At 49.1% G+C, this 17,055-nt stretch overlaps 1 long non-coding RNA gene across 2 annotated transcripts in view; it reads right to left on the bottom strand.

Moving 5' to 3' along the window:
• LOC138426069 (uncharacterized) overlaps nt 1-1,002 on the bottom strand; it is a 33,551-nt gene extending 32,549 nt beyond the window's left edge. Inside the window, exon 1 of one of the 2 annotated variants that reach the window (XR_011251499.1) lies at nt 634-1,002. This is a non-coding gene — a long non-coding RNA (uncharacterized lncRNA). The remainder of the gene's footprint in view (nt 1-633) is intronic. The other variant, XR_011251500.1, reaches the window with a different exon arrangement.
• Nucleotides 1,003-17,055: the final 16,053 nt, after the last annotated feature.

The following is a 17,055-nucleotide window of genomic DNA, read 5'->3' as shown; positions in this document are numbered from 1 at the left end:
CCACGAGGCCATGTCTTTACAGAGGCGTAGCTCTCCCTCACATCAAGATGACAGGCAGGCAACCTGAGGGAGGCTCAGCCATCCCCCTCGTGAGGCTCCCAGCTCTGGGCCCAAGATGGTTGTTTCTGCCCCATCACCCGGCCAGCAGGAAGGGCCCCAGGGCGTGGATCCCCCTCAAGGGCCGGGCCTCAGAAGCTGTGCACAGAGCCTCCACTGGCCAGAAGTTAGGCTTACGGGCACACCCAGGGGCAAGGAGCGCTGGGGAGTGCTTTCTCCAACAGCAGCTTCACCCTGCGCCTGGTGAGATTCGGGAGGGCTTCTGACTAGTAAGCGGCCACAGCCGTGAGTTACCCGTCCCTGCTCCACACACCTCAAGGACTTCGGGTCTGACGTCCCCGAAACCAGAGCCATGATCGCCGGCCTGCGTGGGGTGGGCTCTGTGGGTGCGTCCCGGGGTGAATGGCCCCGGCGTCTACCCGGCCCGCTCCAGAAACCCCTGCAGGGGCCTGCCCTCTCCCGCCCTCACCCCGAGACCCAGCCCACCATGCAGCCCGGCCAGCTGTGAACCGGGAAGCCTCCTGAGCCCCTCTCTCCTGCCATCCTACCGCGAGGCGAGGCACCGCGGCCTCTCACCTGGACCGAGGCCCAGCCTCCTGGACGGGTGCCTCTCCATGACCCTGGCGGCCTCCCCTCCTCTGCGGATGCTGCGGCTGGTGTGGGGGCCTTCCCCGGCGCCGGCGGTAATCCAGTCTCCCTGCTGAAACCTTCCGTTGGTCTCAGTGTTTGCAACACAACCTACAAAACCCTGCGCGGGGCCTCTCCCCGTGGGGCAGCCCGCCCGCCCCGCCCTGAGTCACACCCCTCGCCCCTCTCGGGGGCCGGCTGCTCCCAGCGCAGTCCCTGGAACCCACCCCGCCTCTGCTGGTCATCGCCCAGCTTCCCTCAGGGCGCAGGGCACCGGCCACTCTGGAGGGAGGCCTCTGTCACCCTCCCCACCGGACCAGCGGCCCCTGCGAGGCTCTCACGAAGCCACAAGGCCGCTCCCTGCGGCGTTTCCTCTGTGCTACTTGGACTGGGGGCCTGGGTCCCTGAAGCCTGTCGTTCCCGTAGGACCTTCCACCACGTGGGGCCAGACGCTGAGCCTCCCCTCTCTCCTTCTTACCATTCCACTCCCACGCACAGAGCCCAGTGCCTGGCAAATAGCACATTCTCAAAAACACTGGATGAATGAAAGCAAAAATTCAGCCCGACCGGAAGAAAGTGAGTCTGAACTGCCTCGTCTGCGTCTCAGCATTTATGGAGTTCAGCAGCGGTATGCTGACGAGTACAAGCTCCTGAGTTGACAACACGGGGCTACACGAACTGCTTCTGTGTGTTCAGAGTTGCTGAAATACTGACGTCTGGGAGGGGAATGGGAAGAGGGGAAGACTTGGTCTCTGTTCCCCACCAGGACTCAATGTGATTCACAGAGCAGTTACAGCAGAAAGCGAAAACAAAACTCATAAAATGGTAATTTCCAAAAGACAGTGCATGACTCAGAGAAACGCTCACAGAGTCTAGTGGAGTTCAGATGCAAGAAAGGTCAGCACAGCCCAGAAGATCCGGGAAGTCTGTGAACAAGGTCATGACCCACAGTGGACCGTGAAGGGCAGGGAGGGGGTTAGGGTGATGACATCCGAGGCACTGGGCAGGAGAGGGCCGGGCAGCTGTGTGCGGGGAACTCGGTCCTTGGTGGGCGTGATGACTGCCTCGTTTTCAGGGAGGGCGCAGTGGGAGCTGAGCTGGGGACCAGGCTCTAAATTCCCATGAAGCACGTTTGTTCTTTATCCAGAGGACAGTGAGAAACTGCTAACATTTGGGAGTGAAGTGGCTGAAGAGAAAGTTGAGAGGACTGGTCCGGAACGTGCAACGCGAGCTGAAGGCTGCCACCTGGGGTTTCTCAGCTGAGAACTGTCACCCAGCGAGGAGGCATTGTGCCAGGCCGGCCTGCTCTGCACGGTTGTGTATCCAAGGGCAGGGAAACCCCACTAGGACCTGTGCTCTGGCTGAGAAGGGAGGGCTGTGACTTCCCCAGAGCTTGGGGGTGGCACTGGCATCACTGACTGAATGAACATGAGTTTGAGTGAACTCCGGAAGTTGGTGATGGACAGGGAATCCTGGCGTGCTGCAGTCCATGGGGTCGCAGAGAGTCAGACATGACTGAGTGACTGAGCTGAACTGACCTGGGGGTGGCAGGAGGGGTCATTTATGCTGCCGGTGTCCACCTTCCAAGCGCTGACCCCTAGAGCTGAGCCTGGGTGCTAAGACCTGGGTCTCCAGGTGATTCATCAATGGACGGGAGAGACCTGCCCTCCTTCTCACCAGACAGGGTCCTGGCTCACAATCTCCGGCCAGTTTGACGCACAGAACATCTGAAACGCAAGCCCTTACTTCCTCCAATCCTGGGATGCAGCTGTGTCCCACAGGGACTTCTGTAGATGGACAATTCTTTTTTTGTATCTCCACCAAATGTGCAACCATTTATTATCAGTCACGCGCTGGCTGATCATGACGCTCCAGGGGGTCTGGCCTCTGGCCTCCTGCCTTCCTACCAGAAGCTGCCACGGACGGAGCCAGTTCCAGGGGAGGACAGCTCCCGTTGACTCCGGAAAGGCACAAAGAACTCCATCAGCAGCTTCTCTTTAAATCAACAGCGAAGCAAACAGAGACACAACTTTTCTTTCTAGATGAACGATTCTTGAGAAAGAAACGGTCAGGGTTCTGTAATGAGCATGAGGACACTTGGTGAAGAAATCAGCCCTATTAATGAAGATTTTCGGGAGTCCGTGTGTGTGTGTGCTAAGTCGTTTCACTTGGGTCCAACTCTTTGAGACCAATATTGACTGTAGCCCGCCAGGCTCCTCTGTCCGTGGGATTCTCCAGGCAAGAATATTGAAGAGGGTTGCCCCTCCTCCAGGGGATCTTCCCGACCCAGGGATGGAACCCCTGTCTCTTACCCCTCCTGCATTGGCAGGAGGGCTCTTTACCACTAGTACCACCTGCAAAGCCCCTTCAGGAGCCTACCAGCCTCCAACTGAAACACGGAAAAGGATTAGCCAGGGCTTACAGTCACAGAAGCACAGGAAGTACTCGGGATGAATAACTGAGACTTGATTCCATCTTTAATGAATAGAATTTCTCCCTAGGCACATAGGAGCAACTCCAGTCTGGCACAGGCGCCATGTGGCAAGGTGCTCTTAGCAAAGAAGCCGATAAACTACACTTAAGCAACTAAGCCCCTGAACACAGTGTTTGATTTCTATAACCTTATTTGTATATTTTCATTTTTAGGTGAAGGCATGTCTGAATTATAAGAAATTTATGTAAAGTCAGAAAGCAAGAACTTCTCTTCTGATAACTCTTGAAAGTTTATAAATCTCCAAGAGACTTTACTTTTAAAGGGTGCTAGGGCTTGGAGGTTATTTCAGAGACGTTCATTCAGTGACTACACTATGTTTCTTAAATCATCGGAGAGGTGAGAAGGTAACTAAAGCAATTTTCTAATAGGACAATAGGCAAAACACAAAGCCCTGCTAAGGCATTGATAGGGAAATTAAGTCTTTTAAAGAAAAAAAACAACAACCCCATAGGAAATCTGGCAAAGGATACAAACAAGTGATTTATGGAAGACAAAAGTATCCCCAAAACAGGACGCTCAACACCTATCGTAGCAAGAGAAATGCATATTTAAAGAAGATATCATTTTTTTACTGGCAAAAGAGTGATAATATTCAGTGCTGATCATGGTGCAGGAAAAAGATATTCTTGTTTATTACTGGCAAGACCATAGGGTATCTGAGTAGGGCTGTCCAATAAGATCAGCTATCTTTAGCTTAGGAAAGATGAATTAATCACCAAATTTAGAATAACCAAATGTCTCTAAGCAAAAGCCCTTGGGACACGTGTGTTATTTCTGCCAACAGTCCCTGGGCACCCATCATGGGCAGACACCAGGCTTCTGAGCCAGGCACTCCATACAGGGCACAGCGGGCTTAGGGATGGATGTGTTGTGACCTGTCCTTAAGGACGCACTGAGGGACTTCCTTGGTGGCCCAGGGGCTAGGGCTCCGAGCTCCCAAAGCAGGGGCCCGGGTTCGATCCCTGGTCAGGGGACTAGATTCCACAGGCCACAACAAAAGATCTCACGTGCCACAACTAAGCCCCACGCAGTGGCCAGATAAATACGTAAATATTAAATAATAATAACTTTTAAAGAAAGAGCACACCGAGCTGGGGAGAGAGACAGGGCCATGTCTAAGGCTGCTTGAGCTGCAGCGGCAAAATACCGCAGGCCGCGCAGCTTCAAAGACAGACCCACTTCTCCCGGTTCTGGAGGTGGGGGAGCCCGTACGCAGGTGCCCCAGATTTTGTTCTCAGGGAGGGCCCACCTCCTGACTTGCAGGGGGCCCCCTGCCCACTGAGTCCTTTCTCGGCAGAAGCGGGTGAGAGCAAGACGGTTGATTCCTCCCCTCTTACGAGGGCTCTAATGCCCCCCGGGGAGCTCCACACTCACGACTTTTTCTAACTCTACCTCCCAAAGGCCCCACCTCTTAACACCATCACAGCGAGGGTGAGGGGCTGAACACAGGGCTTTGAGAGGACACAAACATCCAGCCCATAAGCGTTCAGTCCGCTGTGGTCACTAGCTAATAAACGGATAATCTCAGATACGTCGTCTGCATTAAAGGGTACTCCTCAAATGTTTAAGCACTCTTCCCAAGTCTTATCTACTCTATTAATTTATGTCACAAACCCTTTCTCAGCAAATAATGCAAACAGAGAGCTCAGCAAGAATAAGTGAAGTCTAAATTAAAGCAAGTTTCTTCCATCAATTTTTATTTCCATTTTTTCAGATAAGGCAACAGAGAGTCCCATGCAAGAGTGTGGCCATGAATAAAATCAGCTGAAGAACTAACCGTCCCTGATTTTCTTGAAAACAAAATATGGAAATATCCCCATTTGTGGAGAAATAAGTGTAGGATCCTCAGAAGAAAATAATCAATTAGAAACTCACTTAATATTGATTGAGGGTTTGATATGTGCCAGATGCTATGCTAAGGCAGCCTTCGTGTACTATCTCATTTAATCATCACAAAACATGAGGCTTTATCACAAGGCCTGCTTTACATATGTGGGCACCAAAGCTCAGAGAGGTTAAATAACTTGTCCAAGGTTACCCAGCTAAATACCGAAAGAGTAAAGGTTAAATAAAACTCAGGTCTGAAAGCTCACGCTCTCAATCAAATGGATAAGAATAAGAATATAAAGAAATATATAAATATAAAGATAAGAATAATATATAATAATATATAATATTATAATAATATATAAGAATATATAAGAAATATATAAATATAAAGAATAAGAATATAAATACAGCTATCACTGTATTTATATAAATACAGTGCTCACCATATGCCAGGAGCTGTGCTAAGAATCTCGTAATAAATGAGTCGCTATCTTCTTCAAAGTTCTCTGACATTTACTCACTTGAGCCTCTCCATTAAATCTGAGGACGACAAAAGGAGTGGGTCCAGGAGGACAGGAAATCCGCGGACAGGAACCCTTGGTTTGATTTGGTTGCGGGGCTTTAGGGCATTTTGTCTTAGTTGCTACTTTAACCGCACATCTTTCCGTAAGCTGCATTCCGTTACAGAAAAGAGCAGGAGTTTCATCCTACAAACCACGAAATGAAAAATCAACAGCAAAGGGTCCCTGACCTCTCTGAGCCTCAGCTTCTTCATCTGTAAATTGGTGCGACAAAAACACTCCCACCACTTCCCTCACGGGTGTATTGTAAAAAGCAAGCACGACAAAGGCCTCAAAAGCACTTTATACCTTTTTAAAACCCTCCGTTTAAGGGACTTCCTGGTGGTAGAGTGGATAGGGATCTGCCTGCCAGTGCAGGGGACACAGGTTCGATCCCTGGCCCGGGAAGATCCCACCTGCCTGTGGGCCACAGCTACCGAGCCCGGGAGCTGCGTTTGCTGAAGCCCACAGGCCTAGACCCCGTGCTCCACAACAGGCGAAGCCGCCGCAGTGAGAAGCCTGCACACCACCAAACAGAGGAGGCCCCACTCTCCGCAACTATAGACAGCCCACGCGAGCAACGAAGGCCCGGCACAGCTGTAAATAAATAAACAGCTACAAGTTTAAGCCAAGGCCCAAAATTGATTCATCATACTGTGATATGTACATGAGCTTGACCACTCAGATGCTATAAACACCACGTAAAAGAGTGGGCATTACTAATTAAAGCCGCTTGGTGCTGGCATGAGAATACAGAATACATACATAGATGGAGGGATAGAGGCTGGAAACAGACCACCCACATATGGGAATTTGGTGGATGATAAAGCAGAATTCAAACCGCTGGGGGAATGAGATACTTCAGTGAGTATGTCAGAACAACTGGGCATCCAAATGGAAAAATCGTGAGTGTGATGCTGACTTTATCACTTATTCTAGCAGAATTTCCAGATGTTCCAAAGATTTAAACATGAAAATAATCAAACTGCAAATTCCTAGGAGAAAACACAGGAGAGTTTACTTATTTTTAGAAATGGCTATCTTTCCAAGTAAGACACAAAGGTACAAAAACTATAAAAGAGAAAAGATTTCCAAATTTGACTGTATAAAAATTAAAATCTCCTGCAAAGGAAATAAATACCACAAACAATTTCAAAAAGCAGATGAGAAGTTGGGAGAGAATATGGCAACATATATGACAGACGAGGGACTAAATCCCTTAGTAATTAATTAATAAGCTGGCAAACGTTTAATGAGCGACTCTTACATGCCAGGCATCATTCTAAGCTTTGGGGGTTTCAAACCAGTCAAAACTTCCTGCCTCTTTGGAGCTCACATTCTGTGGGAAAGTCCACAAAGGGATCTCGGATATTAGCAGAAAAAGAATAAAAAATGAGCAAAGACCATAAAGAGTTTGCACAGTTGATTATACAAATGGTATTTAAACATATAAAGTGTTTACTCATTCTCGTAACAAATGAGATACCAGTTAAATTTCATTGGGGTACCATTTCATCCACCGGACTTTCCAAAATGAAAAATGTGATAATTTACGTGTTGACAAGGGCACAGAGAAATAGGCATTTTCTTGTTTTCGGTGGCGGCGTGAGTAGAGAAAGGTCTTTGAAAAGCACTTTGTCATCGTATGTGATCATCTGGACCACGGGTGTGGGTGCTTAGTCATTGACTCTTTGCGACCCCATGGACTGTAGCCCATCAGGCTCCTCTGTCCATGGGGTTTCCCAGGCAAGAATGCTGGAGTGGGTTGCCATTTCCTTCTCCAGAGCATCTTCCCAACCCAGGGATCAAACCCACGTCTCCTGCACTGGCAGGCGGGTTCTTTACCATTGTGCCATCTGGGAAGACTGATTTGCCGTCATCGATCATGATTACAAACGCACCCACTCTTTAGCCCAGCAATTCTGCTTCTAAAAGCTGAGGCTACGGTATATTTGCGTGTGCTTGCTGCAGCATGTGTATGACAACGTTCGCTATAGCATTGCTTCTAATAGTGAAACTCACAGCCTAGATACCCATCAACAGGACCGTGGTTAAACAAACATTAAGTGAAAGTGAAAGTCACTCAGTCATGTCCCCCTCTTGCGACCCCACGGACTGTAGCCTGCCAGGCTTCTCTGTCCATGGAATTTTCCAGGCAAGAATACTGGAGTGGGTTGCCATTTCCTACTCCAGGATAAACAAACATGGAACACATCTAAAACAGTACAAATTGTTTAAAAGAATATAGTCTTGGGAATTCCCTGGCAGTCCAGTGGTTAAGACTCTGCTTTTACTGTCTGGGGCCTGGGTTCAGTCCCTTGTTGGGGAACTAAGATCCTGCAGGTTGCAAGACTTGTCCAGAAAAAAAGAATATAGCTGCTGAAAATAACGTATGAAAGATTCTTCAAAATACATTGTGAATAAAAGTAAGGTTCTAAACAGTTATATGCAATGCTGAGCTGATAAATGTTTAATAATGTAAAAAATAGTATGTTTATATTATATAATTACAAATTATACTAAATAAAGGATTTTCATGTACAGATAATAAATAATAGAATAAACAATATTCTTCATTGTAAATTCCATCCTTTAACATCAATGAGATGTGCTATTTCTTATAAAATCTATTGTCAGTTTTATAAATTTATCGCCAACAATTATGTCACAAAACTGAACCATGAAATCTTGCAAACTATTCGATCAGCAAAGAAATCGCTCAAATTGATAATGTGTTCAAACATGAAGGTCAATTGATAGCTCAGTTTTATTCGTGAGGAAAACAGACAGAAAACAAGCGTGTGTGTTGGAACTTCGCCATCTATCAGCGACCTGGGCTGCTTGGCCCAATCAGGTCACGGTTTCTGAAAACCAAAGAATATTTCCTGGGGCTTCCCTGGTGGTCCAGTGGCTAAGACTCCACGCTTCCAAAGCAGGGGGCCTGAGTTCGATCCCTGGCCAGGGAACTAGATCCCATATGCCACAGCTAAGACCCAGGGCAGACAAATGAATTAAACAAACAAATGGACATTTTTTAAAAAAGAATATTTCCTCACCTTTCTGTTCTTCACAACATAGCAGAGTCAGACGACCCAGCGCTCTTACACTGAACCTGTATCTCTTCCATATTCCCCACGGCCGTCTCACGTCTCGAACAGGAGTCAGCCAAATCCCTGAGCCACATCCGGCAGCCGTCTGGTCTGTAAATGCAGTTTGGAGCCCAGCCCCTCTGCCTCTGCGTCCCTCTGAGGCTGTCTGCATGCTCCAACAGCAGAGTCGACTATTGCAACAGACGCCGTGTTGCTGCAAACGCTCGGATATTTACTCTCAGGCCCTTCAAGAGCGTGTGCAGACCCCTGGTCTAGATCTCCAGCAGAGCAACAAATAGCACTCGGATTTGCCGTGTTTGCTCATTTCCAGGGTGTAAATATTCCCACCATGACCAGTTCCGAGGCACCAAGCATCCTCACAAAAGGCAGAGTTGGGAGGGTATGCGTGGCTTTTCCGCTCTACAGATAACGACAGGTGTCAATGACCTCAGGAAGGCAGGTAACAGTAATACGTAGTAAAATAATTAGGAAGCCATGAGTTGTAAGTATTTGTTTTAATATGATTTCCTTAATATTCAGGTCATGCAATTTACTTTTCAATGATGGCTGTGTGTGACAACCAGCTCACCAAATTCCCCTGTGAGCCGACAGGGCTGCCTCCAGCACACCGCTGGACGTGGTGCACAAATGTGTGAAAACGTGTGAGCAAGGGCGCGGCCTCCCGTCCTCATATGCTTCTATGTTCACAGAATACCTGAAGATGCATGAGAAGCTGAGGTGGACCACGGGTCCAGGAGATGGAGTAACATGGAGATTTATTTTTTTACTGTAGCTTCTTTTTGAATTTTTAGGCCTATGTGACCCATAAAAGCCCAATTTGTTATTGTTTTTTGGCAGGCTGTTAAATCCCTATTTCCTGCGTCTCCCTTCGACCCTTGAGAGTTGGCACGGCTGGTGGAGCCCTTGGGCACGGCCACACCTCCGCTGGGACCGGAGGGCGGCCTTCCCAGGTCCGAGTGCACCGGGGCGAGGAGCCCTGGAGGCCACGTGGCAGCCTGTGAATCAGCGCATTTCCCAGATGAAAACCCTGCCGGAAAGCCATCTCAAGAGCGCCAGCCCCACTGCGCTGCCCTGACTTCTCTGTCTCGGTTTGTTCATCTTTCCTGGAAAAAAATAAGCAAGCTTTTCCCCATCACCAATTTCCCCCGGCATTTTGCAAGGCGGGCCACGGTGCCCTGCCTGCCAGCTCCACCCCACATGGCACGCCTTCCTGCCTGTATTTACCCCATGCTCCAGTGCCCTGGGCTATGTCTGCGCCCACAGATGAGCGGGCGGGGGCAGCTGCCAGCCCAGGTCCGCCCTCCCAGCTGGGGACCTCCGGGCATCTCTGCTGGGAAGATCAGCCTGGCGGTGCCTGGAGCTGCGTCCTCAGGAACCAGCTAGAAGACTCAGCCAAGAAGAAGAGAGGTTGCCTCAGCCCACGGGGCCCCTGAGGGGCTCTCACGAGCTTTGCCAGCTTCCTGACTCCACCTTGAGCTGGCCCCTGGTGCTAGTCACCAGTTCCTTTTCGTTCTCTGGCTTATGAACCTCTTTCCGCCTCACTTGGTCCTCACCTGGACACCGGCCTCGTGGCAGAACTCCTCCCATGAATCCCACGTGGACGGACCGTCTCCTCCCAGAGGCCCACCTCGGCTCCTCGCAGTCCCTGCCATGTCCTCCGCCCCCTCGGTCCTGGCCCCCTCTCTCCCTTGACTCCATAATCAGGTCGCCTCTCTCGCCAGCCTACTGTCTCGGGGCCAAGGACACACCCAGGTCTGTTTCCCAGGGGAAGAATTGCTCGGGATGACATGACAGGTAGCGACAAGTGTGACGACGCTCTCCCTTCTAGCTCCTGGAGATCCCTCCTCGCAGACCCAACGTCCAGGCTAGATGAGGCTGAGGGTGTCTTAGTCAGGCTCCCCCGAGGCTGTGTGTGTGACTGGGGTTTACTGGGCTGTGTTCCCCAGAGATGTTGGTGGGAGAACGAGAACGGAAGGAGGCCAAGCCAAGCAGGGATGCAGGGCTCTGCGTTCCGGGTTTTTGTCGCTGAGGGACAGGCATCCAGCTCAGTGGCAGAGATCAGCTGCTCCTCCCTCGTGCTAACAGACTCCGTGGGTCAGGAATGTGGACATGCCAAACGGGACAGCAGCTGGTCTCTGTCCTACGTGTCTCGGGCCTCAGGTGGCAACACTCGAAGGCTGGATGGCCCACTGAACAGGGACTGGGGCCGTCTAGAAGCTGCCTGACTTGCAAGTATGGCTGAACTGGGATGTGTCAGCCCAGGGGGCCTACACGTGGCCTTTCACGTGGCTTTGGGCTTCTCCCTGCGCACCTGCTGGGTTTCGGGAGCAAGCCTTCCAGGAGGCGAAGTCTAGGAGAAGAAGAGCTGCAGGAGATCACGGCAATCGCTGCAAGGCTTGTTCTGACCCGGTTCCGAAGTCAGCAGCAAAGTCCTGCTGACTCAGCTGCATTCCGCTGGCCACAGGTTATCGCTCAGGCCAGTCCAGATGCATGGAGAAGGGACTTGGGTCTAAGCATCAGCGAGCGTTAGACCAGATCACACTGCAGAAGAACACGGGATGGGAGGCACTGCTGTGCTCATCTTTGAAACGGCCATCTCCCGTGCGCCCCGCGGGTGCCTCTGCTTGATCCCACGTGAGGAGCTCCGGAGAGACTGCAGGTCACACCTCGGGGTCACCCAGTCTGGGGCTGGGGGCCTAGACTGTCTATACCCACGCCACAGGCCACCCTTGGAACAGCACAAATTTCCAGACACTTCTGTCTCTCTCTGAACAGACGGAGCAGACTCTGGCAGGCTGCGGGCAGGCCCCGTGGCCGAGCGTGTGACGGAGACGCAGGCACTGGCCTTGGCATTGAGAGCAGTGGAGGAACAGATGAGCATAAACTGGAAAGGAATCCCCGGTGGTGGTGGTGGGGGCGGGGGCAGGCTCCATCCTTTCAGCTGCTGTAACAAAGGACCCTGCACGGCGGAGGCAGGAGGGGGCTTATAGCAGCAGAGATGTCCCGGAGTCCTGGGGGCTGGGAGCCTGGGGTCAGGGTGCCAGCGCCGTCAGGCCGCGGTGAATCCTCTGCCAGGAGCAGATGCCCATCTTCTGGTGGTCCCTCACACGGCCCAGCACCGAGGGGACACACCCTCTCTGGTGATGCCCGTCCGGCACAAATCCCCTCCGCGGGCTCTGCCTCGCAACCTCATCAGATCCGAGTCAGCTCCCAAGGGCTTCCGCTTCAAACACCAGCCCCGCGGAGGGTGGGGCTTCCACACCACCACCAAGGGCTAGCTGCGCTGGGGCTTCGGTGCAGACCCCGCGCTCAGGAAGCGGCGTGGAGTGGTGGCGCCCTGGTGTTTAGAGTCAGACGGCTCCAGGCGCCACTAGGACCACTGTGCAAGCCCTTTGGGAACACAGGGGTAACAAGCGTGCTCACTGCACAGGGCGGTGGTAAAGATGAAAGGTGAACGCAGGGCTCCCGGCACCCGGCCAGGGCTGAAAGCGCGGACAGTTGGTAAAGGCACAAGAAAGGGAGCTGTCCACCCAGCGGGGAGTGGAGCAGGGGCAGACCGTGGTCCCTTCACGAAGATCTGACAGAGCTGGGGTGTGACGGCGACGAGGCGCTGCTCCCTGGGGTGCTGACCAGGTGTCTGCGCCTAACGCGGGGCACGGAGCCCCCCGCGAGGGAGCCCCCCGCCGGCAGAGGCAGGTCGTCCACATAGGCGCCCTTCCAGCTCAGGGCAGCTGGCCACCCTCTGGGTTTCTCCGGTCAGTCCTGCCTTTTCTTCTTTTTTTATCTATTTTTTAATTGGTGGAAAATTGCTTTACGATTTTGCGTTGGTTTCTGCCATACAACAAATCAGTCATAATTATACATATATAATTATGTAATATTTAATATACATGATATATAAAAGTAAGGTATGTATATATATATATATTTATATATTTATAAGCAGCAGCTCTCTCTGTCCCATTCATTTCCCAGCTGCCAGGAAACGTAACACTTGCATTTCTTTCTATTTATCTGGTCACAGTTGTTTAGGTTTTTTGTTTGTTTTAATAAAATAGTTCCTAAATACCAAAAATGTGTATGTGTGTACATAACACAGATTTATAGTTTTTTAAATAATAAAATTAACATACAGGTGCTTGATACCGAATTAAAAATAAATAAGCAAACCACCACCAGCATCTTCAAGGTACGCCTGCTCCCCTGCCTAATTTCTTCTTGTCTCCACCCAAGAGGTCACCATCATCCTGAAATGTACACTGATCATTCTCTCGCCTTTTCTCTATAGTATGTTGTATTAGTTATCTATTGCTGTGAAATACATTATTCCCAAACTTAGCAACTGAAAACAACAAGCGTTTATTACTTCTTTGGTTTTGTGGTCAGGAATTTGAGAGAAACTTCACTGGTGGTTCTGGATCCAGATCTCTCGTGAGGTTGCCATCAAGACTTCAGCCAGGGAAGGGGCCTTCCCTGAAGGTCCAGCGGGCAAAACTCCACACTGCAATGCAGGGTGCAGATTCGATCTCTGGTCAGGGAACTAAGATCCCACCGGGTAGCACAGCCGAAAAGTTAGAACTCTTTGAAACAGTCGTCCGCCAGGGCCACAGTCATCTGAAGGCCTGGCTGGGGCTGCACACGCATTACCGAGACGGCACACTGGCATGGCTGTTGGCAAGAGGTCCTCGCCACGTGAGCTGCTTGAGCGTCAGGGCACCTGGCTTCCCCAGAGCTATTGCTGCAGGCAAGGGCATGGGGGAAGCCACACCGTCTTTCATGACCTAGTATCCAGCGTCACACACTATCACTTAGGGTTTATTCTGCTCTTTAGATGTAAGCCGTTGAATCCAGCCCGTATTCAGGCAGAGGGAAACTAAGCTCCATCTTTCCAAGGAGTGTCAGTGTAAGAATCCGGTGTGTCTGTGTCTGAATGTACCTGTGTTCCTAAACGACATATGTCTTTTTTTTTTTTTTAATTTTTACCTAAATGGAATCACACTGTTAGTGTTCTGTGGTTTGCAATTTTATCCAACCTTATATTTTTGATACCCATTCGTATTGGCATTGTCTTAGCCCACCAGGGCTGCCGTATGAAAGCGCCACAGCCTGGGTGACGTACACAGCTGAATTTGCTTTCTCAGAGTTTTGGCGGCTGGAAGTCCGAGGTCCAGGTGCCGGCGGGGCTGGTCTCCTCTGCGGCCTCTCTTCCTGGCTTGTCGACGGCTGCTGTTCCTGTGTCTCCACGTGGTCGTCCTTCTTTACGTGTTCGTGTCCTCATTTCCTCTTCTTGCCAGGGCATGGGTCACACTGGAGTAAGACCCACCCTCATGATCTCATTTCAGCTTAATTTCCTCTTTAAAGACTCTATATCCAAATACTGTCACACTCTGAGATACGGGGTGTCACAACTTGAACGTATGAATTTTATGGAGCACAATTCAAACCATAGCATACATAGAGTTGCTGTTTGCTCATTTTCACTGCTCTGTAGTATCCATTGCGTAAATAGACAGAAATATTTTTTTCTATTCTACTACTGATAGATATTTTAATTCCAGTTTTTGTTATTATAAACCATACTGCCCCACACCTTCTGATATAAGACAATTACATCTTCACAATTACTAAGGTAATGCCAATATTTTTTCCCAAAGCTTGCACTAATTTATGTTCCCATATTAGGATATAGAATTCTTACTGTCCCCATTCTTTCCAATATTTGATATTGTCTCTAAATTTCCTAGTTTCATGGATGAGAAATGATATCTTTTGTGGCTCTATTTAGCATTTCTCAGATCACCAACGGGGTTGAGGACCTTTTCATTTGTTTATGAAATGCTTTTTCCCTCCTTTTGTCCATGTATCCATTGGGGGGGGTATTAACTTTTACCGTATTGATTTGTCAAAGTTCTTCACATATTAGCGCTAGACCTAGTGGCTCAGACAGAAAAGAATTTGCCCGCAGTACGGTTTGGTCCCTGGGTCGGGAAGATCCCTTGGAGAAGGGAATGGCTACCCAGTATTTTTGCCTAGAGAATCCCATGGACAGAGGAGCCTGGCGGGTACAGTCCATGGGAATGCACCGAGTTGGACATATTGGTAACATACGTATTTTCTGCCAGCTATGGCGTGTCTTTTTACTAATGTTTTCTGTTACCAAATTGCATAAGTCTGGGCTCTTCTTTTGCTTGTCTCTTGCTTGTCTTTCTCTCAGGTCCTATTCTCTCCTTGTTCTACATACTGTCCTTAGTTAATCATCCAAGGAATGAACTTGTCAGCTACAAATGCCACTGAATCCTAAACTGCATCTTCAGATAGCTCTGCTGAACATCGTAAAGTTCACTGAACACTGCATGCTTTTTCTAACTTGTGAGCTCTTGCACATGCTTGCACTCGGTGGAATCACATCGGCCACCTTCACCTGCATTCCTCCTTACACTTTTTTCACTGACTCTTACTAACCTTCAAGTCTCAGGTTTCAGCTTAAGGCTCTTCTCACTGCGCCCCCATAGGTGCCATACAGTTGTCTTGCCATCGCACTTAGTGCCCGGTATTACAGTTTATCTTTTTACTTCACTGTCTCTTGGACCGGACTATGAATCCGATGACACTGTACCTAGTACTTATGTTTCTGTTCATAACTGACATGCAATAAATACTGTTAAACTAATTAGTAATTTTCATTCATTTTCATGCTCAATAATACAACTGACATAAGTATGCAGAATCGTTTATTATTAAAATATGAACAGAAATTTTACACATTAATCATAAAAATAAAGCTAAAATAACCCCTGAACCTTGGTCCCTCCCACCAAATAAAAGTATTATAAACATGTACAGCAATTGCTTAGCTTGATCAACAGCTTCTGTTCAGCCAAGACCATAACCGTGGCAAGAAAATCCAGGTTTTCAGGATCCCTCAAGATTTCACCATGGCCCTCTGTCCCTCCCCAACCTTGGCCAAACTAGCTGCATTTCCTCCAAAGAGAAATGGGAACTACAAGGAATGCCTAACCTGGTCACACCTGGGAAGGTGGGAACTCGTCACACACCCAGGGAAAAATTAAACAAGTTACCCGGATGACGGTGCTTCTTAGCAAGGATTCAGTGGTGTGCCTTCCCTGAAGTCATTTGTTTGGCACTGATAACCTTGCATAGTCGTCTGTGTATCCTTGCCACCTCTTCTTAATATCTTCTGCTTCTGCTAGGTCCATACCATTTCTGTCCTTTATTGTGCCCATCTTTGCATGAAATGTTTCCTTGGCACCTCTAATTTTCTTGACGAGATCTCTAGTCTTTTCCATGCTATTGTTTCCCTCTATTTCTTTGCATTGATCACTGAGAAAGGCTTTCACATCTCTCCTTGCTATTCTAATGTTGCCCTGCCTTTTGCCCCCTTCTCACATAAGGGCTGCTCGGTCAATAGATGATTTTAATAAACAGAAGGCATAAGCCCATTGAGCTGAATATTTAGAAATGATTCTCTTCTAAATTTGGCCTTTGTGCACACGGATCATTTTACAGCCTTGCTCAAAAGTGGGGAGTGATTCCCATCAACAGAAAGGTCACATTCCTAAGCCACCTATTTCAGGAGCCCCACAACCTGGGTTTGGAAACTTTGGGAGAATTACGCTAAGCGGAGACAGAGGCTGGACATTCTAGGAGAGATGGCATTGGTAAAGGTGGTGATGAAAAGGGGGAGAGAAGTTTCCATGGGTGCATGGACCACGGCGACTGGGGGGGAGAGTTTCTACCCAGGAGCATCGGAAGATTCACTTTAGCAAAGACCCACTCACACCACTCTGGGGACCCTTCCCTGATCTCACCAACCCGCATGGCTGTGCCTGCCTCTGGCTTTCTGCCAACTTGTGTTCCCATCTCTAGCGTCACAGTTAACTAACACTGCTTCCCACTGCTAACCCCTGTCATTTTTGTATAGTATCTATAATGTATTGTTTCACTTCAGTGGTGAATCCCTAAAGAACAGTAACAGCATCTAGGGCAAAAGTGTACACAGAGCAGAGGCTTGGAAAGTTTAAGTTGAAACAACTGGTTCCTTAGAAAACAGGGAGGGGTTGCCCACATTAGATAGTTGGGTTATGCTCACCTCTGGAGTGAAAAAGTTTGGCTAAACTTAGTTGGAAGTCACTTATGCTGATTAGCAGCCAAGGAAATAATATAGAAGTTTATCAGCCTTACTCAAAATTTAATTTAAAAACCATTCCATCATCCAATTAATTTAACAGTCTGGTGGCATTGGAGTAGTTTCCACACTAAGTGGGGAAAAAAAAAAGTTCCTTTTTTTCGGTGGAGAAGATAAGACCAGACAAATGCCTGCAAGTGGTCATGCGCATGTGACCGTCTGAATCCAGAT

Source organism: Ovis canadensis, chromosome 20 (assembly GCF_042477335.2).
Source record: "Ovis canadensis isolate MfBH-ARS-UI-01 breed Bighorn chromosome 20, ARS-UI_OviCan_v2, whole genome shotgun sequence".
In the NCBI taxonomy this organism is placed as follows: Eukaryota; Metazoa; Chordata; class Mammalia; order Artiodactyla; family Bovidae; genus Ovis; species Ovis canadensis.
This window is presented reverse-complemented; position numbering and strand designations above follow the sequence as displayed.